Source organism: Microcaecilia unicolor, unplaced genomic scaffold (assembly GCF_901765095.1).
Source record: "Microcaecilia unicolor unplaced genomic scaffold, aMicUni1.1, whole genome shotgun sequence".
NCBI classification, from domain to species: Eukaryota; Metazoa; Chordata; class Amphibia; order Gymnophiona; family Siphonopidae; genus Microcaecilia; species Microcaecilia unicolor.
Window position 1 is genome coordinate 42,625 of NW_021963238.1, and position 22,598 is coordinate 65,222.

At 40.1% G+C, this 22,598-nt stretch overlaps 1 long non-coding RNA gene across 1 annotated transcript in view; it reads right to left on the minus strand.

The window, feature by feature from the left end:
* LOC115459099 overlaps window positions 1-9,793 on the minus strand; it is a 43,881-nt gene extending 34,088 nt beyond the window's left edge. Inside the window, exons 1-2 of the long non-coding RNA XR_003940204.1 lie at window positions 9,597-9,793; window positions 8,036-8,106 (exon numbers count right to left, since the gene is read on the minus strand). This is a non-coding gene — a long non-coding RNA (uncharacterized LOC115459099). The remainder of the gene's footprint in view (window positions 1-8,035; window positions 8,107-9,596) is intronic.
* Between the last annotated feature and the right edge of the window lie 12,805 nt (window positions 9,794-22,598).

Genomic DNA, 22,598 nt, shown 5'->3' on the forward strand with positions numbered 1-22,598 from the left:
GCCCTCAGCTTTGGGCACAGGGACTTGTGCCAGCTGAAACCTGCTGTAAATCCCGGTGTGCAAATTGGATGCGGATCCCTGCTATTCTGTAACACTGCATGCATCTTTTGTGAACACCCTTGACCTTTCTATGCCCCTCCCATGGCCACACCCTTTATTTATCTATTTATATGCACAGCTTTATTTCTTCCAATGACATCAGCTAAGATGAACATTGCATTATGTCAAATGAAATATCAGCACAAATGAATGCTGTGTCTTGGTGAGTGATGTTGGGCACATTATCCCCTTGAGAAAGCCAAAGATAGTTCTGGGCGAAACGGGACCCCGTCGGGCTTATGAGATAAGCGTGCTTACCTAATTCAGCTGATTAGCTATTTATAAGAGACTTTTATAAAAAATTGCAAAAATTACAAATATATTTTTGGAAGAAATAAAGATGTGCATATAAATAGATAAAGAAAATAGTGATGATGGAAGTTTTTTGGCCAGTGATGAAGTGAGGTTCTGCTGGTTACTGTATTCATTGAAACAAGAGAGAGTACGACAGATGCGTGGAGGAATTTTTCCTCCATTTTTCATTTTTTCCTCTTTTTATTGTTTGATATTTAGTGGGTGCAATACGGTGTGTTTAGACCAAAATATATGTTTTTTGAAAAATATTTCCCTTTTATATCACCTTCATCACACATATACCCATTAATTCTATATATACCCCGGGATTCTATATATTGCGCCAAGATTTCCATTTGGAACTCGAAGCATATTCTATAACAATGTGCATAAGCGAATTGATTAACAAGCTAATCAGTGTTGATAATTGGATTTTGACAATCAATTATCAGCGTTAATTGGCCTTAATTAAAATTTACACATAGAACTGTCTAAGCATATGCTATATGTAGTGCACTCCTAAGTCATGTAGTTGAAAAGTGGGTGTGGTCATGGGCGTGGCCATGGGTGGGTTATGGGTGTTTTAAAAAATCTGTGTGCGTTGTTATAGAATACACCCTTGTCTGTGCATAATTTAGGCATTGAGATTTACTCAAAGTTTTCTTGGTGTAACTGCCCTCAACTAAATTTAGCTGTGCGGAGCAGTGCTCGGCATATACTATATACCACATGGAAATTTAGACCTATTCTATAAAGTACATCTAAATGAAGGCGTACTTTATAGAATGTGCTTAGGTGAATTTTATTTTGGTGCCGACTTTTTAGGCGTGATATACAGAATTTAGTCCATAGCACACAAAATTGCATGTGTAAATTTGGGTGAGAAATTTAATTGCTTAACGAGACAATTAGTGCTGATAATTGGGCACTAATAATCTATTATTGGCGCTAATTGGCAATAATTGTAATTTACATGCACATCTTTATAGTCACTATTCTATAAAGATGTGCATGTAAATTTTTCCATATGGATCCACAAAAGGGGCATGACCATGGGAGGGGCATGGGTGGGTCGGGGCATTTCTAGGATTTGCATATAGTGTTATAGAAGTGGGAGGATCTGCACCTAATGTAGACATGGGGATTTACACCAGGGTTCAGTTGGTGTAAATCCTCATGCCCAAAATTGGGCTCAGATCGCAGTGCTAAGCATCATTCTATAAACAGTGCTGAACCTGGAGTGCTGTTTATAAAATAGTGCTTAGCGTGCATTTTTTGGCACCCATTTACAGAATTGAGTCCATAATGCTTGATCTGGCCCCACAGAACATGTGCTCTAGGTGGCAGGAGGGCTGCAGGGAAGTTTCTCTGAAATGCTCCTTGAGCAGGTGGGGGTTGCTGCAGTAGAGTTATCATCTTCCCTCCCTCTCTCCTTCTGTGGGATCAAGTGCACTGCCTCTACAAAAGTGCACAACTCCAGCTAACTCTGGACACTAGACATAAACTCGAATCCTCTGAGCCACACAATAGAGCATTGCAGCTTTTTTACCCTTTTTTTCTGTGAAACATTTGTATGTAGCATTTTGAGGACAATTCTAAAACAGTACATCTATACTTAGAGGGGCATTCTCGATATGACGTCTAAGTCCGACTTTGGACATTTTGCAAAAAACGTCCAAAACCTAAATAGGAAAGAAGGTCATTTTTGAAAAAGAAAAATGTCTATCTTTTTTTTGAAAATACTGTGGATGTTTTGTTTTTTGGCCCATTTTCAAACAAAAAACGTCCAAGTGCAAAATGCACAAAATCAAGTCATTGGTATGTAGGAGGAACCAGCACTTTTAGTAGACTGGTCCCCCTGACATACCAGGACAGCAATAGAGCACCCTAGGGGGCACTGCAGTGGACTTCATAAACTGATCCCAGGTACACATCTCACCACTGCTCTCTTACCTTGTGTGCTGAACCCCCCCCCCAAACCCACTACCCCCAACTGTACACCACTACCATAACCCTTACAGGTGAAGAGAGCACCTATATGTGGGTACAGTGGGTTTCTGGTGAGTTCTGGAGGTCTCACGGTGTCCTTCACAAGTGTAACAGGTAGGGGGAGGTAGGAGCCTGGTTCCTCCTGTCTGCAGTGCACTGCACCACTACTAGACTACTCCAGGGACCTGCATGCTATTCTAATGGACCTGAGTATAACATCTGAGGTTGGCATAGAAGCTGGCAAGTAATGTTTTTCATCACATTTTTGGGGGTGGGAGGGGGTTAGTGACCACTGGAGGAACAAGGGGAGGTCACCCCTGATTCCCTCCAGTGGTCATCTGGTTATTTAGGGCACCTTTTTGTGCCTTATTCGTTATAAAAGCAGGTCTAGCTCAAAACGTCAAAGTTTCAGACCTGGACGGTTTTGTTTTGTTCTACTATGGCTGAAAAATGTTTAAGTCTTAGGAACACCCAAGTCCTGCCCTGAACATTCCCCTGAAATGTCCCCTTGAGATTTGGGCGTACTTCTGATGGACTTCATAGAAAAATGTCTAAAAATAGGTTTCAAAAATACTGATTTGGACGTTTTGTGAGAAGCATCCAAATGTTGCTTTATGCTACTTTTTAGACATTTTTCTCTTTTGAAAATGAGCCTGTTAGTCACCTAAAAGATGCCTATGTAGTACCTATTCTATAAAGGAAAGTAGAGCCTACTTAGGTTGCATATGTGTCTAGAATTTAAGAATGAGAACTTCTGGCAGCCATAGAGCTGGTGTGCATGCTCACACCTGAACAACACAGATACAAGGTAAAAAACTTAGATTGTGAGCTCACTAGGAACAGAGAAAGTACCTGTATATAATAAGCATAAATTGCTTTGGATGTACCGCAGAAAGGCAGGATATCAAATCCTTGACCCTTTACTCTTTACACTTGTAACTTATAGTATCCTATAGGTTCACATTTAACTGTGAGTCCTGCTTATTTTGCACCCAGACTCCGCCCATGTGTTCATCTATCTGTCAAATAACACATATGTGTATTTAGAGAATAGTGCTTATGCAAATTTTCAGCATTTATGCTAGTATTTATGCAAATCATTGAACCTAAAACCACAAGATGGGGAAAACACTAAAAATACTGGGAAAGAAACTGGAGCCAAGAACAATAGCATTCCACATTGATCTTGAGATTGTGCTGCTCATGTACAGAAGTTTTTCAATTTAAGTCTTGAGCTGAAGATATGTTTGCATGCTTTCTGAAACGTGGATATCCACATATGATTATTTTAACAGCATAAAAAGGGCATTGTATGTCCAGCAATCATTGTTATTACATCCATCTCAATGATCTAGGGATTCACGTACTACCCTACTTGAACATAGCTTTTCATATTAAAATATATTATCAAACCTTGTTAGCACATTTTACAGTTTCATGACATTTTTTTCCAATGCCCTAGATTTACATTTTCCATGGCATGCAATCCATGGGAACGTCTGATTCAGTTAGTTTTCCAAGAAGAATCTGCAGAATTTATAGCAATCTAGGTGGGTCATATTTCACGTGGTCACTGTTTAGTTTGCAAGCATGTGATTGTTATGGGCTATATACAATATCCTATTTTGAAGCACACATTTTATTTGAGACAATGGACTGACTGTGGCTCCAGTGGGGTCATTTGCATGATACTTTGCCTGTGCTATAAGTTTTATATTGGCCACTTACAATGGACTATCCACACTCGCATAGTAGAACATTTGAGCTGTATCCAGAGAGGTGTAATGGAGGCATCCCTGGTACAACATTGGATTGACAACTGACAAGCAGCTGAAGCTCTCTGTTTTGTGATTTTAGAAGTTCCATAATTGCCAGAGGATGGGAATTTATCTGCACTTTTGTGGAAGAAGGAACAGAAATGGATATTGTGTTGGCACACAGAGGAGCTATTTGGCCTTAATCGAGAGGTGGAGTGGTAGACTTTTTTAAATTAAAATTTTTACAGTAACATTTATACAATCTTTTTCATTTAACACATTCTATATTATTTTGGACACCATAATTGACATCTACTTTTTAAAATAATCTGTACTTTGACTTTATTGGTCAGTAGTTGTTAAAGCATCAAATCAGCAGCCACTCCCTGATCATGTGACCCTTTTCTTATAAGGAGGAAGGGTGACCAGGGTTAGTCAGAGTCTTTCATTTATGCGTGGATTACATCAGAATGAGGTACCCTTATCATTCAACCTAAATTTTCTTTTGAACATCATTGTTTATAAATTTACTTGATGATTTTGCTCTTTCATAACAATTTTTTCATTTTTTTAGAGATTGACACATCCGCCCCTTTTTGTGTTGAACACACTAAAAGTTTCTCATTTTGGGTTGACTGATGCAGCAAAAGCAAAACATGGTCCATGTCAGGACTCTCTAAAGATAAATGGCTTATGTACAACATGCTTTGAAAATATCTATTTATATGCACTTTTTCACTTTGAATTTATATTGTCTTGAGAAGAATGAGTTTTAACATGTGTGCAGTGATTAGAAATATGTTATTAATTTATTTTGAAAAATTTATAAGATGACATACAGAATAAATCTGTTTCAGCTTAAAGAAACAATGTTTGGTAGTGTTGGAAATGTGGGACTTGAAACTCATGGAGCTGTCAAGAAGACCACTCTATCCAGGGCATGAGCAATGAGAGGTTGCTCCTGCCCAAAGACTATTAGACCACCAGCGAAGGGAAAGGGAAATGGGACTTGATATACTGCCTTTCTGATGTTTTTGCAACTACATTCAAAGTGGTTTACATATATTCAGGTACTTATTTTGTACCAGGGGCAATGGAGGGTTAAGTGACTTGCCCAGAGTCACAAGGAACTGCAGTGGGAATTGAACTCAGTTCCCCAGGATCAAAGTCCACTGCACTAACCACTAGGGTACTCCTCCACTAAATTACTGGTAGGCCCCTTGGGGGGGTCTGGGGGCTCTTTAAGGGATGGAAGGCTTGATTGGGGCTGTAGGAGGTTTGATTGATGAGTGGGGGGAAACAATCGGGGAGAAGATGTTACAGGCTGCAGGCTCCGGCCTGGGAGTATCAGGCAGAATCTTTGAGGCCCAATGCTCCCAGACTACTAGAATAATGCTCGCAAGCATCACTAATCCTTTTCCACAGTAGACAGCAACCTGTGGATTTGTTATATTGCAGGTTGCTGGCTCACGTGATAAATCAAGGTGCAGTGAAAGCTCACCATTTATCGCACCTTAATAAGTTACCCCCTTAGCTTGATAGAACATTAATACTTATTTTAAAAAAAACCTTCTTATTAATTCCATCTATCAAGTTACTTAAAGACTGATAATTTTCCATCACTGGAACTGAAGGAGAATTATTTTCTCTATGCCTGGTTTCTAGTCTTTCTGCACTGAAATAGCAATGTCAGAATGTTTGTGTTCGAGTACAGTGTGGAAGATAAAAAGAGCACTCGGGACATTTTCCATGAGGGGGTCTTAAGAAAATGACTAAAGATTAATTCTTTTTTTAGTGACTGCTCCCTTTTCTCTTTATTCATGAGTCACACTCTGCAGCACCTTCAGCTAATCTATAGCTTACGCTTTGACTTTATGATCTGAATCACTTGGAAGAATAAACATATCTAGAGCAAGGATGGGCAACCACAGTCCCCAAGGGCCACAACCCAGTCAGGTTTTCAAGGTTTCCACAATTAATATGCATGGATTTGATTTGCATACACTGCTTCCATTATATTCAAATAGATCTCATGCATATTCATTGTAGAATTCTTGAAAATGCGATTGGGTTATGGCCCTCGAGGGCTGTGGATGCCCACCCCTGATCTAGAGTTTACCTAGGAATCAAGAAACCAATTGAATTAGTTTTTAGTGTCAAACTGTGGGCTAGATTTACTAGCGTGCTTTAGGATGCTAGCGTGCATTAATGTAATTTGACACACACCAATGCAAGCTTCATTATTATCAGTGAGGTCTATTTACTAAGGAGGTTATTTATTAAAGGTTAGCTCTTGCTAATTTATTTGCTGCACTTGTATCCCACATTTTCTCACCTATTTGCAGGCTCAATGTTGTTTACAAAATGTTATAGCAACATGTACACATTATAGGATAAGAATTTCAGAATATAGATACAGATGGGTACATAGAATATCATAGCAATCATATTAATGAAATAATAATTTTACAATTATTACAAATAAGAGTGCATAAGTAAATTATATTGGATTGGAAGTGGGTTGAAAGATCAACATAACATAACAAATTGATATCAGGACAAGATATAATATTCAGTCGTGAGGATGTAATTAGGATGAACAGATAGGGTTCCTTAATAGTTGTGGCTGGAATAATTAGGAAGTCAGATCGTTATGGGGATTTTATTGGCATTTTAATAGCATTAAAATACACTATCTGCTGCAGGGCCCATTTTATTCATGGGCAGACTGGAAGATTCACATAAGCTTTTTTGTAAAGCTCTGAAAACCTGTTTTTTTGAAAAAGCTTTTGAAATATAACACTACTTACTTAGGAAACCACTCAGGTAATTAAAAAAGTTCTCTATACCATATAGAAGATATAAATTAATGGAGACAGAGTATGACTGATTTGGGGTGTATGAATGCTGTAATGAATGTTTATGTCCTCTTCGGTATAGAAGTTGTCTGTGCTGTCCTATCATACAATGGAGGTCATAGCTTAAATTATATTATATGTTATTTGTATATTTTTTGATATGTAAACCGTTCGGATTTGCTATGCAATAAGTGACGGTATAGTAAATAAACGATAAATGATAAACGATAAACTACTGTTGGGTGTCATTTAATGTGATGCGTTGAAGAAGGATAAGGTCCCCACGTAGACAATAACAAGGTGGAACAGTGAGGCAATTGATCAAATAAAGACAATCCAATTAAAAATACCAAGACGTCTTTTATGCTATATTCATCAACCAGGGTTCATGGCACAAATAAAAGTGCTCGACACAGCTGTGTTTCAGCAAGTAATGTGTGCGTCAGGAGTCACACAATTTTAGAGATGTATTACTGACAGGAAATGGGGATGAACAACAAAGAACTGCCAAAAAAATAGACTACTGTGCACTATATGGGATTCAGAACACTCCTTCCCCTATTAGTATAAAAATATCAGCAAACAGTTAAGGTGCTCTCTCACTCTCTCTCTCTCTGGAGCAGCACTCCGTCTCCTCTAACAGCATGCACTAAGTACATAACTGACATTAACTTCCATTAAAGTGCATTAACACATGCTAACACATTAATACAAAGTAATTTAAGCCCTGTATTTATAAATGGAGTAGTGGAAGCAGATTTTTTTTGTGGTTTTATAGCTCATTGCTCCATGGAGATAATCAGAGGACCAAAAGTAAATAACCATAATATTTAATGTTTTCATGATTTCATATGCATCTGTCATAAACTGTCTCTCCATTTGAATGTGATCCTGTTGCTGAGAGAGAAAACAAATTTATCTTGTAGGTTATGCTGGTTTCTAAGGAAACCCTAGCCTGATGACCGTTAGAAAAACAGAGATTAAGCAGCACAACTTGTAATGGATGTGAAACCTTTTATTACACAAATTGGTACTTACATTTGATCCCAATTTCTTCAGCAAGTGGCAAAAGAAATCATCAAGTTCTTTTCCTTCTATGTAACCATTATCTAAACATAATTTTTAAAAAAATGTTGTGTCAATATTTTTGCTGACAGGATTCCTGCATCAGCATTTCATATGCAACCTTTTCCAGTTTATAAAAATATCCATGTGCACGGACAACCCATCCTTTCATGTGATCTTGATTTCTTTTTAAAGAAAACTATCATATTAAGCCATCATTTCTCAATACCTCTCAAACTGCCAAAATATAAATACCAGTAAGCCACCATTTTCACTTTTGTATATGTTAAAGTAAGACCATTATTTACGAGAAAATGTAAAACATTTTCAATTTGAACCCCTTATTTACAAATTTTCAGATGTAGCATGTTTAAGAGGAAGAGATGGGGGCAGATGAGAGACATAATGGTCAAGACCTCTTAATTTTCACTGTTTGCATTTTGATACACTGTACACTCAATCAAGCACATCACGTTTTTCTTTCCTTTCAGGACTATAGTGAAATAACATTCTTATCAAATTTAGGGGTCCTTTTACTAAGGTGCACTAATGGATTACGCAGCCCTTTTACAAAGAGGCAGTGAGCCCAAAGTGGGCTTACTGCATGCTACACTGGTGCTACTGCCAACCCAACGTGGGTGCTGGTGATAGTTGTAGCCCCGGCGTCAGCCATTTCCCATGCTAGGGAAAACTGGCCCATATATTTTAGCTTGGCACTATCCCGGCACTAATAGGGCAGTATCACGTACTACCCAGTTACCGCCAGGATAGCATGGGAGCCCTGCTCACTACCCATGCTCCCCCTCATGTGGCTACATAGTAAGAGAAATCATACCTCATTGCCATGGCTATTTTCAGCCTTTTTACCTGCCGCAGTAAAAAGGGCCACAGTGCACAGCAAAAATGGCCCCCAAAGCTAGCACAGGGCCTTTTTTTAACCACAGAATGGTAACAGGACCCCTTAGTGCATGCTAACGATTAGCACGTGCTAATTGCTAAGAAGCCCATAGGAACAAATCTGAATATATATTAAATTGACTTTTTTTTAACTGCCCCACAAAAATAACACCAGTATTGCTCCTAGCCTTGTCCCTGAGCACGAGGAAAAGATATTCTATAAAGTGCATGCTCCCATTTATTACTGTTATTTCGTCTCTCTCACCCTCTGGCTTCTTCCTTTGAACCATCATTTGCAGACTAAAAACGCTTATAATTCTGAAAGGTACTATGTTAGAAACGTTCAGGGCTAATTTTTCATATAACATAATTAAATGTACGGTGACAATATGGCTTTGATTAAGACAAAACGCATCGTGGCGTTTCTGAAAGTTGTCTTTTGCACCTGCTTGAAAACACAGATCTGAAGCAATTAAGAAGGAAGAAAGCAGAGATTGTGTAACAATGCAAAACAGCCAACAGGTTTCTTTTACCCATTTAACTCAGGGCAGGTTTTAGGTTTTTTCTTTTTCTAACCTTCCCTCCCACCCCCTGCAAAATGGGAAGCTCCATTCTTGATCAGTGCTGCAGTACTTACCGTCCACATCAAAGTGCTGCCAGATCTCGAGGAACTCGGCAGCGTCCAGTTTCAGGAAAGAGCTCTCCATGGTGCTGAAGTGGAAAGCTGCTGGAGCGTGGAGGGAAAACTTCGACTGCAAACTTCCCACTCTTTTCTTCTCTTTTAGCTTTCTTTTCTTTTTTTTTTTTTTTTTTGGGGGGGGGGGGGGGGTAGATTTTAGGCGCTCTCTCGCTTCTCTTATCTGATACACCGCTTCTCTAACTGAACATTTATGGCTCTGTGGTTGGGAACTGCTGCAGATGCGCTGAAGTGCAGTAGAGTGCCGGACTTAGAAGAAAAAAAAAAGGGCATAGCCCTGAGTCACACCCACACGCGTGCGCTTTCAGCAAAGTGGAGTCTGGGACGCTGGCTGTAGAAAGAGGAGCGATGCTCTACTTCGTCATACATTAAGCAGCTGATGATTGTCTTTAAACGTCACGATCTCTTGTGCTCACAGGATATGTGCACCTTTTACGTTATTTAAAAGGGCTAATCCCTGCAAATTTGCAGTTCCATCTCTCCATTCCGTTTCCATGCCATAGTAAAATACAAATGCAGTTTATAGTGTACCAAGAGAGAGCTCAGAGAGGATCTAGTGAGCACGGTGAAGGAGTTGATAGATTTTAGGAGACCAGAGTGGTCTCGATGAATTAGACAAGAGTGGATGTAGTCTAGCTTCATAAGAGTGGTAAGGAAGAGGAGGTTTGAAAATATAGGCTGTTTGGTCTTACTTCAGTGGTGGGAAAATATTTGTGTGAAAATTAATAACAGCATTACCGAACGGAAAGATAGTAAACTAGCTACCGCGAGTTGCAAAATTGGTGGAAGCAGTGCTACTTTTGTCAGATTGTGCCAAACAAATTGATACTTTTTTTTTTAATCAATTTGATGTCTCAGGAATTAAGTGAAGGACCTACTGAACATAGCTTAGATTTCAGCAAAGCTTTATTTGCATTGAGCATCCTGGGGATGAATCCTGAGGTGGTGGGCTGCTTTAGGAGCAGGTGGAGTGATAGACAGCAGAGGGTACTGGTAAATGGAAACACTGAGAAGAGAAAAGTGGTTGTTGAAGTGCCTCAGGGTTTTTTGTGAGTAATTTTGGGGGGGGGGGGGTATTTAAAAGGAAATGTCTACCTTTTGTAATTGTTTTCAGGAGGCAGTTGGCAGAATGAGAGATGATCTAAGTAAGCTTGAAGAGGAGTCAAATGCTTTGCAGTTAAGATTCATTGCAAAAAATTGAAAATTCATGCATTTGGGGTGCATTCAGTTGATGAAGGTGAATACAGTGGGTTGGTGGTGGATAAGAAGTTGACGTGCACTGATCAGGAGAGAAAACATAGGGTGATAGTATCTGATGAACTCAAGGTAGCAAAACAGAGAGATCAGAGCTAGCAGGGTTCTGGGGTTATTAAGCATAAATTTGATCATATACATTCATCCCAGTTTGGATTTAGATCATGCTTTAGTACTGAGCTCCTTCAGTTGATCTAGTTTCAGAAGTGAAAAAGATGCTAAGTCAAGGAGGTCAAATAATCTTATTGTAATTCGATATATCTACTGCATTTGTCATAGTAAATCATTCTGTATTATTATCATGATTTAATGAGATTGGTATTGCAGTACCTGTCATAAATTGGTTTGCTGAATACTTTTGTAACAAAAGTTATTATGTTTACAAAAATAAGGTTTGGTCTGCAAGTTGGAATTCTACTAGCTGAGTGTCAGAGCCAGTGTGGAGCTGGTTTATGTATCTTTCAGACAATCTGAATTTAGCTGGATGCAGCTAGTCTTGTGCTGTCCATTTCTATGTTTTAAATTGATCTGCTGGGAGCAGCTTTCTTAGTTTAGAGTATTTCCACTCTTTATCTTGGCTTGTTTCTGGCTGGATCAATGTTTCCAAGTGTCTTGTTTCATGAATCTTGTTCCTGTGGCTTAATTTGTGGTCCTGAATCCTTGTTCCTGAGTTCCAAGATTCCTGTTGTGCCTTGTTTCAGTCCTTTCCTGGTATTATTTTGCTCCCCTTGTGCCTTGACATTTTCCCCTTGTTTAAATTGTGTACTGTAAGGTAGAGTACCATTAAACTTGGTATATGAAGGCAAAGTCCATTAAACCTGCCTTTGGGATACTCTGTGGATTCAGCATTTTGTTTTTGCCATTATAAATAGAAAGGTGTGGTAGCTGTGTTAGTCCACTCTTAAAGGTTATCAATAGAAATCAAACAAAATAAAACATGGAAAAGAAAATAAGATGATAACTTTTTTATTGGACATAACTTAATACATTTCTTGATTAGCTTTCGAAGGTTGCCCAGATCGGAAATAAGCAAATGTGGTAGCAGATAGTATATATAAGAGAAACATCAAAGCATTACTTTGACAGTCTGACAGAGTGGGAGGGTGGGGGTATGCATGGGGACATCAAAGCATTTCATTGATATTCTAACAGGATGGGTGTTGGTAGGTGAGAGGAGGGTGATAAACAGAGAAATACAACTTTATGGTTTATAATGGGCTAGAAAACCCAGATCCTTATTAAGTCCTGTCTGTTGGGTGTCAAAATATTCAATCATTCTTATTTCAAAGGTCTTACATTCCTGTATTGTTTTAAAATTACCTTTCAGTATTCTTACTGTGAAATCACTGGTGCAGTGTTCTGGTCTTGTAAAGTGTTGGCCCACAGGCGTGTTTTTTCCATTGAAAGTGTTTTTTCTATTGGTTACTTCTACAAGGACCCCACATTCCTGAGGTTGCCTATGTCCTAGACATAAATACATTTTCAGATGTTTTTTTACTTTTGGCATGGTAAGATTTGCATGTTATTGCTACATTATTTTTTTTTATCTCAGTTCTATAGAGACAATGTTATTCTTCTTACAGTATGTGAGAATGTAAAGGTGACTGTCTTGTTTCCTTTTTGGTGACTTTGCTCATCTGTTTTCTCATATGGTTGTATATGATATGTCCCATCTTGGATAAAGTAGTGTAGCTGCCATGTCAATCAACTTGAATGTACACAAATAAGGGTTAAGAGAGATGATACTGGTTTCATTGGACTAAGTTAATACATTTCATTCATAGTCAAACAGAGAACAAACATAGGGCAGTGGACACTGGGGGCACTGAAGGAGATCTAATAAGCTCTTAAAGGGACCTCAGCCTGAATACCTGACAAATCATGGTAGGGGTTACAGTACTTCAATGGCTCCCAGCACCATATCAGATCCCTTCCAAGTTATTATTGCCCATCTGGTCTCTCTCTTTTTCTATCTACCTTGCCAATTCCTTATCTGCCATTAAGGCCTCTTTGTTCCTCCCAACACAATCTATTGACCATCCCCTCCTACTACAAAATTAGACTTAACAGCATTAGAAATTCCTGCTTTAGTGTATTGTCCCATCTGTATGGAGTGATTTACCCCTAGACTTAACACCTCTGTGAAAAAATTCAAATCCTCAAAAGCCTATTATTTTGGTCAAGCATTCCTTAAGTGTTAGAGATAGCCCCATGTTCTTCTCTATGGTAATGCCCATGTGTTGGCAGTTATAGTATGGTTTGTATATCCTTCCCGTTTCCCTTCGTTCCTATTGTACCACATTTGATTCTCTTATTCTCTCCCTATTAGTCACTAATCACAATGCAACAATGATTTTGCTACTGAGAGAACAACATGTGATTTATACTAAATTGAACCCGCCGATTCCAAATATGAACTCCGAATTTGCCTGACATGTCTAGATTTTAAGTTATACATGCAAAGCCTATTCACTTATAATATTAATGCTTGGGATGCATTTGTGCTAGTAGTGCAGAACTTCCTTGGGAACAGACGAGCTGAAAACTATGCTGACAACATGCTTAAAGCATATGTACAACTTGGCTGCCGAATGTCATTGAAAATGCATTTTACATTCCCATCTTGACTTTTTCCCACCCAATTTGGGACACGTAAGTGACGAACATGGAGAGAGATTCCATAAAGACATTTCTACAATGGAGAACAGATATCAAGGCCGCTGGAATCTCAACATGATGGGGGACTACTGCTGGTTTTTGCAACGGGAAAATATGACCGGTCACAAACGCAAAAGCAGATGCCTGAAGCACTTTTAACAGTACTGGGCCTTGCTGAAGTAAGACTTTTAAACTGGAATATGAGAGCTTTTTGAAATTTTGTTATTCCATTACATTTTCATATACTGTTTACTATGAAAACTTTGATGTAGATCAGGTAATTGTTGGAGTAAAACTCGTTCTGTAAAAAATTATTCAATGCTTTCCAAGTGCTTAATTCATTTGGGCAAACTTATGCATAATAAAATTTCCTGATGTGTTACAACAATTCTGACTTCGGATTTGGAATACGCACTGAATTTAGTATAGGACAAATGGTTTTTGCCCAGTAGCACACGAAAAGTTTTTGTTGTTGTGCTGTGATACGCTAGACTACTGCAATTTCATTTATCTAGGTTGTTCTTGTGCTAATTAAAACAAAAACTCCAATCCATAAAAAGTAGAGCTATTAGATTACAATGGGGCTCATTTTCAAAGCACCTAAACTTACAAAAGTTCCATAAGTTACTATGGAACTTTGTAAGTCTAAGTGCTTTGACGATATGCCTCCATATCATGCTCAGAAATTTGATCATATTTACTCATTACCCTGTTATCATCACTGACTCCCTGCTGAGCAGCGAATAATATTAAAACTATTGACTTTTAAGGCTTTCAGGACTGGTCTCCTCCATTTTCTAGCAACTCTTACTATTCCATATTCTTCCACCCATCTTCTTCGCTCAATTAATGATCATCATCTGGTTCTTCCCAGCCCCAAATCTGCTCAGCTTGAATCTACAAGACACCAAGGGGCTCATTTCCAAAGCACTTAGACTTGCAAAGTTCCATAGGTTGCTATGGAACTTTGTAAGTGCTTTAAAAATACACCTCCACATAACTTTGTATGTCTAAGTGCTATGAAAATGAGCCCCCACACCTTCTACTTCATGGCCCATTTCTTTTGGATCTCTCTTCCCCTGAACATCTATGCCAAATTCTTTCAAAAATTTCAAATATGCCATAAAAACCTGTCTTTTTCATCAAGTTTTTAACCCTACATAAGATCCCACATTGCATCATTACAGCGGAATCCACTGCTATTCCACTACCTTTCTCCCTACATACCTTTCTTTCTTCTTTTCTCCCCCCTATTTTTCATTATGATGATCTTTGAGTCTGATTGATTTTAGGATGAGTGCATTGTTCATTCCTGTGTCTTATTGTCGTTCCTTTCGTACTTTGAAATTTGATTTTAGTTTGTAAACGCTTAGATCTGCAAGTTACCATAGGCGGTATTGCAAGTTTTAATAAACTATAAGCTATTATTTAGGAATTCTGGTACAATAATTTAGCTCATCTTGTCCTGCCTTCTCTTCCCTCATTATTTCTTTGTTTTGCCCCCCCTCCCCCCATCCAGTTTTTGTTCATTCCTTGAAACCTTTATTTTATTGTTAACTGCTTAGATTTCTCCAAAATGATTTGTGGTATATCAAATAAAGATGACTATGAAAGTATGAAGTTAGAGTACCCACAGGAACAGCAGAAAGTAGAGAGTTGGAAGGATGCACCTGCCTTTTCATCCTCTTCTCCATCCTTAACTCAGGTCCAGCAGAAGCCCTCCTCTCTCCCTCATCGCACTCGACCCCGGAAGCTGTCTTGTAAAATATTAGAGGTATGGAGACATTTTAATGTACTTGAGGATCCATGGTATGCACACTGCAGTTACTGTAGGAAGCACATGAATAGAGGAAAGCTGAGGGGTCATCTTACCAACTGTGACATAAAGCATCAGACACAGTAACAGCACCCTCTCCAGGCCGGTACAAGGGAAAGCGCTGATCCTAGGCTGGGAAATTGATCCAGAAGTGGAAATAGAAACAGTGGAAAAGCATAGCCCCCAGTGAGGTGGCATGCCAGCAGCACCAACATGCATCAAAGCAAATCAATGTGAAGATGGGGTGGTGTTCAGCCACACTGTCAGAGGACAAGCAGCCTCACAGGTGATGACATGGTACATTAAGGAATTACGTGCCCTGGATGACCAACCCCTGCGGGTGGTTGAGAACATACTGCCTGATATTTAAATCATTTAACCAGCCAGGAACGGCTCCTGGCTAGTTAAATGGCACTTAACCGGCTATCCAGCAATATTCAGCAGAAGATTGCTAATTAGTGCTTAGCAAATAACCGGTTATACCGCGTGATATAACTTGCTATCTGCTAATATTCAGCCCATTGCCGGCTAAGTTTGGTGGCCAAATTAGACTGCTGATGTAGCAGGAATGTCTCTGACTGGTTTCAACTTAACCGGCCATAAAACACCCGGCTATTCAATAATAGTCACTGGAAATGGCCCAGCATTGAGTATCCATGCTCAGCGCTGACCGCAGGAGTGAGTCCAGCTAACTCCCATGGTCAGAAGGTCAGGCCCATGGAACTTAAGAGGCTGCTGATTCTCTTAGCTCCTAACTCTCAAGTGCTCTACAGCACAGCTTTCAATAGGCAGGTGATCCCCAGTCTGTTTAATCAGTTGTATGCGCAGCTGCAGGCAGAATAAGTGACCACAGACTAGAGAGAGACACAAAGTGAACTGGAAACCTCAAGAAGGCAGATTCTATATGCAGTATGACAACAGAGAAATAAGAACAGAAATTAATTTCCTCCTGCGCTGTGCAAAATACAAAGATATCAGAGACACACATTTCTCAACAGTAACAGAGAAAAGTAAGGACTTCTCAAAAAAGAATGAGCAGGAGAAACTCTGCATAATCCTGGGGAAAAAAAAGAGAACAGCAATTACAGCGACAAAAGATGTTGAATCCTGCCAGCAAGCATGAAATATGACCTGATCATGGACAATGCAGACCAAGATCAGAACCAGGGAATTGCTTGTTATTAACCTTTCTGTACATAACTTTATTTTACTGTGGTTTTTTTCTCTTTACCAGTAAATGTATTACTTTGGCAACATCTATAAAATTGTCATGCCACTGGCTCTGGGGGTGGAGTCAGCACTTAACCAGTTACGATAACTGCATAAATAAGACCACATCAAACGCCTATCTTTATGCGGTTCTTCGTAGCCAGTTAAGTGCCAAATATTGCACTTAAGTGGCTGTGTTTTAGCCAGCTCCCTACACCTGGAAATTCAATGCTGGAGCCCAGACAAGGCCGGGCATTGGATTTCTGGGTTTAACACTGGCGGCAGTCAGCAAAATGCTGATCACTGCCAGCTGAATATCGGGCTCATATAACACGCATGTACATTTAGTGGGCCTTTTACAAAGGCTTGCTAGTGTTTTTGGCAAATGGTAAAAATAAGCGTGTGCTAAACACTAGAGATGCCTATATATTCCGATGTCATGGTCTAGTTAAGCAAAGATACTTTAATAGGATCGTCAGACCAGCGTGTCTGCCTCTATAATGGCTAAATTGAGCCAAGCATGTTTCAAGGGCAGTACCGCAATCCTCATCGATCCTAATTTTTATCGATTTTCAATTTAATACTTAGCTTTTCAGCTTCAGCAGACATGCATAATGGAGACTCGGTATCACCGACATAGATCCATGTTTCGCTGTATGCTGTTTCAAGGTAGTCTCCTATTTTCTCATAGCGGTTTTCTTAGAAACAGCATACAGTGAAACATGGATCTATGTCGGTGATACCGAGTCTCCATTATGCATGTCTGCTGAAGCTGAAAAGCTAAGTATTAAATTGAAGATCAATAAAAATTAGGATCAATGAGGATTGCGGTACTGCCCTTGAAACATGCTTGGCTCAATTTAGCCATTATAGAGGCAGACACGCTGGTCTGACGATCCTATTAAAGTATCTTTGCTTAACTAGACCATGACGTTTTGAATAAGGATGTACTTTATGTGAATTTGAAGCTGAGTATAATGAGATAGTTTATTTAAGCACTCCCTTCACCATCTAACAGTTATGTATGCCTAGTGAATACTCTGATCATATATTCCGATGGGCATCTTTAGCTTTTAGCGTGCGCTAAAAATGCTACCATGTCTTTGTAATAGACCCCCTTAGCATTTGCACTAGCACTACAGATGTGGTCATACGTAAACACCACTAATGGATATTACCTGTTATGCTAGTATTCTGTAAAGGAAAAGTAAAACCCACTTTTCTTGGAGTGGAGGAGTAGCCTAATGGTTAGTGCAATGGTTTTCAGACCCTGGGGCAGTAGCCTCTTCTTAAGCATCTGGGGCAGGGCCAACAGCCACGCGCCTGCTCCGCACACCTCTTGCTGGGAGGAAAGGTCTGGTGATGCGTCTGAGGGGAGGCACAGCGGTGACCTGCCCCGGATGGTGAACAGGGAATGTCACACCCTGGGGAACTGGGTTCAATTCTCAGTGCAGCTCTTTGTGACTCTGGTCAAGTCACTTAAACCTCCATTGCCCCAGGTACAAAATAAGTACCTGTATTTAATGTGTGAATCACTTTGATTGTAACCACAGAAAGGTAGTATATCAAATCCCATCCCCTTTTCTTTCTTTGTTGAATAGGTTCTGAAACTGGAAAAGTATAGATTATCTATGTGCACATATGATGGTGAATCAATAACCAAAGTAGTGTCAATAGCAGGGCTTCAGTCCTCACATTTAAAGCGAGTCTTTTAGACTATGCATGCATGAACACTGAGCATATGCAGCAGGGCCAATGTCAGCGTCAGCTCGAGGCAAGTGCTGCTGGCTACCCAAGGAGGAGGAAATCTTCAGCTGCCAAGGTTTAGAGGTCCCAGTCAGCCACAGTAACAGTGCCACAATTTTGGGTGGGCCTGAGTCCAAGATGGGTGGGCTCCAGCCCACCCAGGCCCACCTGTAGCTACGCCACTGCCTACTGCTAATTCCTGGGAATTGCAATCAGAACTTAGTTTCATTACTAGACTGATTTTTCTTTTAAATACATTTAAACTCATTTTTCAATAGAACACATTAATTACTTGTGCAGAGTACCATGTTAGGTACAGTGACCCATATGTACAGTACTCTCACTCAGTCTGCACTTTGATATCTGAAACACTTCATTTTAATGTTATAATGAAATAATGGAAGCTTTAGGGAGAAACAAATATGGTAAGTAGGCAATGAGCAGTAATAAACACTGAATAATTTATTTCTCCCAATCCTTAAACCATTTTTTTAATTTTATTTTTTTCTCTGTGTGATCAGTTGTCTGGTTTTCTCTTAGGAAGAAAAGGGACATTCTATTCTTGTGAGAGAAGCAGAACAGCCATACTTGTGACTTGTCTTAAAAGACTTTCTTAAGAAGTGCTTAGAGAACTTCATGGCACGTTATCTCAGGAACGAACTGATGGGAAACCTGGGAGGAGCGTGCACAGTTTATTTTTCCTAACCCATAAACAGTTTTTTAAAATGTAATAAACACTGTAGCAAGTGCTACTTTGCAAGTGTAATGACAAGTTTAATAAACCTCATCATTACACTTGCAAAGTAGCACTTGTAACAGAAAATGAAGGCAAAAATTGTCATTCCAATCTGAATCCCAGTTATGTTATGAACAGCCTCATATATTGTAACAACTCAAAAACATCTGAATGCTTTTAGACACACACAAGCCTCTTAGGAAAATATTGGAGAGATTAAAAAAAAACTCAACTCAGAGAAGAAAAATGAAACAAAGAACGAAAAATGAAATAAAGAACGAAAAATCTCCAGCAGCCACCACCAACAGTCCATCACTTTAGCTGCAGTCAGTATTCCTGAAATATGGATGAAAAGTAGACTCTCTTTAGTGCTATCTTAAGGTTAGTCTCCTGTCTAAGGTACAGGGGAAGAGCATTCTTAAGGATGGGTTCAAGACAAACAAATATCAGGTTAAAATTAAGCCATTGGTGGTCACTGTTTTTTAAACGTTGACCACTCCAGACAGAATTAGGCCCCAATATTCAATGCTGGGCCACATGCAGACACTGGCTTTAACCCATTAGTGCCTAACGTTCCCATGTCAATTTGTTCCCATGCAGTCAGGCCTCTGGCTCTTATGCAGGACCCAGCCAATTTTCAATTGAGATCCACATAGTAACATAGAGAACCATAGAAAATGAAGGCAGAAAAAGATTGTGTGGCCTATCCACTCTGCTACTCTCTCTTCTTATTCCTTAGTGATCCTATGGGCTTGTCTCATGATTTCTTGAATTCAGATACAGCCTCCATCTCCACCAGGAAGCCGTTCCACACATTCACCACCTTTTCCGTGAAGAAATATTTCCTCAGGTTACTTCTGAGTCTGTCCCCTTTCATCTTCATCCTATGTCCCCTCATTCCAGAGCTTTGTTTCAATTGAGACTCACCTCCTGTGCATCTACCCATGGCTGGTGCTAGGGTCCCTGGTGCTCCCCTGCAAACTATCAGTCAGTGATCCCTCCTCTGCTCCAGCATCTCCTTTCTCTCTTCTCTCTCCCCCTTCTCCCATCCCGCCCTCTTTTTCAGCAGCCCAGTGCCTTAAAAAGTGGAGAACAAAAGTGGTTTGTTTTTTTTAATTTATTTTGACAGCTTCTTAATTTATTTGAAAGTTTCCCATATCTAGATATATGAAATAAAATTGAATGTCACTAAAACAGTTTCAAGAATTATTGTAGCTGGTAGAAACAGCACTAATAAAGTCTGTATTTTGTGTTCATTTTTCTATACTGTTCTATACGATATAGTAATACATGGCCAAATTTCAGGGAGGATATCCTGTTTACTGATGGGAACATCTTAACTGTTGTAATCTGCCTTGGGAAGGAATATACTGTGAAATTAAATAGAATTAAAATTAAAATCTTCTTTCATTGGGGCACATGGAATCACATCTTCACCGCATCTCTTTTGTACAACTGGAATATTCTGTTTTGAGCATGTTTCAGGGACAGGTAGTTTTCATAAGTCAAAATAATAAATATAAATATAAATATTTTCTTTCATGCAAATCTCTCATTTGTTTAAACATAACTAAATGGCCTATAAGCCCCTAATGCAATCCATTAGTTTTCTTATATCTTGTCCTTGTGATGAGTGTGACATACTGTGCCCAAACCTACCCACCAGCCCCTCCCGCACATAGCCCCCTCCCACTACAGCAGTTGCCACCACCCTTTCCCACATTCTACAACCCCCCCCCCCCAACTGCTGCAGTTGCTGCCCCCTTCCCACACACTAAAGACCTCCATGGTTCTACCTTGAAGGGCCCTGGTGGTTTAATGGCTTCTTTGGGGGCAGCAAAGAACCCCACTCTTTCCTGCCCACTGTCACAGAGGCCACTACACCACTTGGGCAGGCCCTTCAAGGTAGGACTTGGGAGGGCTGTAGCGTGTGGCAGCAGTGGCCAATGGAATGCAATGGGTAAGCATTGACAGTTTCTGGTGCCCCCTACCATGCATACCCTGCTTAACGCGTTCCGCAGGTCTTGCATCTACCCCACATTCAGCTTACCTATAAATATTTAGAAGAAAGGTGCATGTACCTTACAGATATTCAAAATGATTTAACTGGTCAGAAATGGCCACTGACCGGTTAAATCATTTGTTTGGGGCTATCTGCTAGTTTTCAGCGGCATTTAACTGGTTATGGCCACTGCAAATTAGCAGTTATTACCTAAATGAAAGCTGGCTATTTTGGGGACATTCTGGGGGCAGAGTCAACACTTGGTCGATTACGTACCGATATTCAGCACTTAACCGGCCAGGGTATAAATGGGACTGCATAAAACACAGTCTATCTTTATATGGTAACCATTGACTGGTTACGTTCCGAACATCAACTTAACCGGCTACGTGTTATTTGGAGCTTCATAAACTGGATGTTAAATTCTGAAGCCCAGAAATGGCTTGGAATAACTGCGGTGGAGGAATAACCACTCACCATTGCGGCTGAATATTTACCCCATAATCACTGAAATATATGACTACAAACTCTTCACGAGAGCTGTGGATGACTCCCACTGCAGAAGGGTCTAAGTTCCTGGTATAAAAATTACAGTGCTTACTAAGCTCACACACAGGTAGCTGTGGGAGGAGGGGAAAGCACAGTGCTCCCTCTGCTGGGAAAAAAAGTAAAGGTGCCCACGTACTCCAGAGTAACATTTTAAAACTGGATTGCTGGCAAACAGTCGCATCTCTAGACAGAAATATTTGGGATGGCAACAGGGAGGCAAGCCATAGGCGCCGACTCCGTGGGTGCTGTGGGTGCTGGAGCACCCCCAATATTTTTCAAACCTGTCCTCCTTGCCTTCCTGCCGCTCAGCCAGCGCTTAAACTCATTTTACCTTTCTGAACTGCACTGCAGTGAAAGAAGCAGAGTACAGCCGGCTCCGTCTTCAGCAGCTTTCTCCTTCCCTCTCAGCTGTGGTGGTCCCGCCCTCATTTCCTGTTTACACAAGGGTGGGACGCTGAGAGGGAAGGAGAAAGCTGCTGAAGAAGGAGCTGGCTGTACTCTGCTTCTTTCACTGCAGTGCAGTTCAGAAAGGTAAAATGTATTATCCGGTTTTTCTGCGGGCCTCCGTGGATGTTTTCTGCTTGAGTTTTCCTTGTTGTGGATAGAGGGACGCTCACTAGTTTTGCAGGACTGACAGAAAGCTTTTTTTTGGGGGGTGGGGGTTGTCGTTTGGGCTGGAGATGTGAGCCTTTCTGCGTTTGAAAGGTTTTGGGCTTGCTTGCTGGGAGTTGGTGCTGTTAAGAATGACGGAGAGGTGGCTGCTCTATCCACAGAGTTAAACTTTCCTCACCCTAAAGGGAAGATTTCACAAGCGTGGGGAGGGATACTCTGAAGATTGCTCCCAACTTCAGCTGTCTTCCGTGGATGTTAATCCTTTTCTTGAATAAATATCACCCTAGACTTTTCTTTCCTTCTCACGGGCACCCCTGGAAAGGAAGCTGGCAGGGATGTCTAATCTCAGGCATAATGATA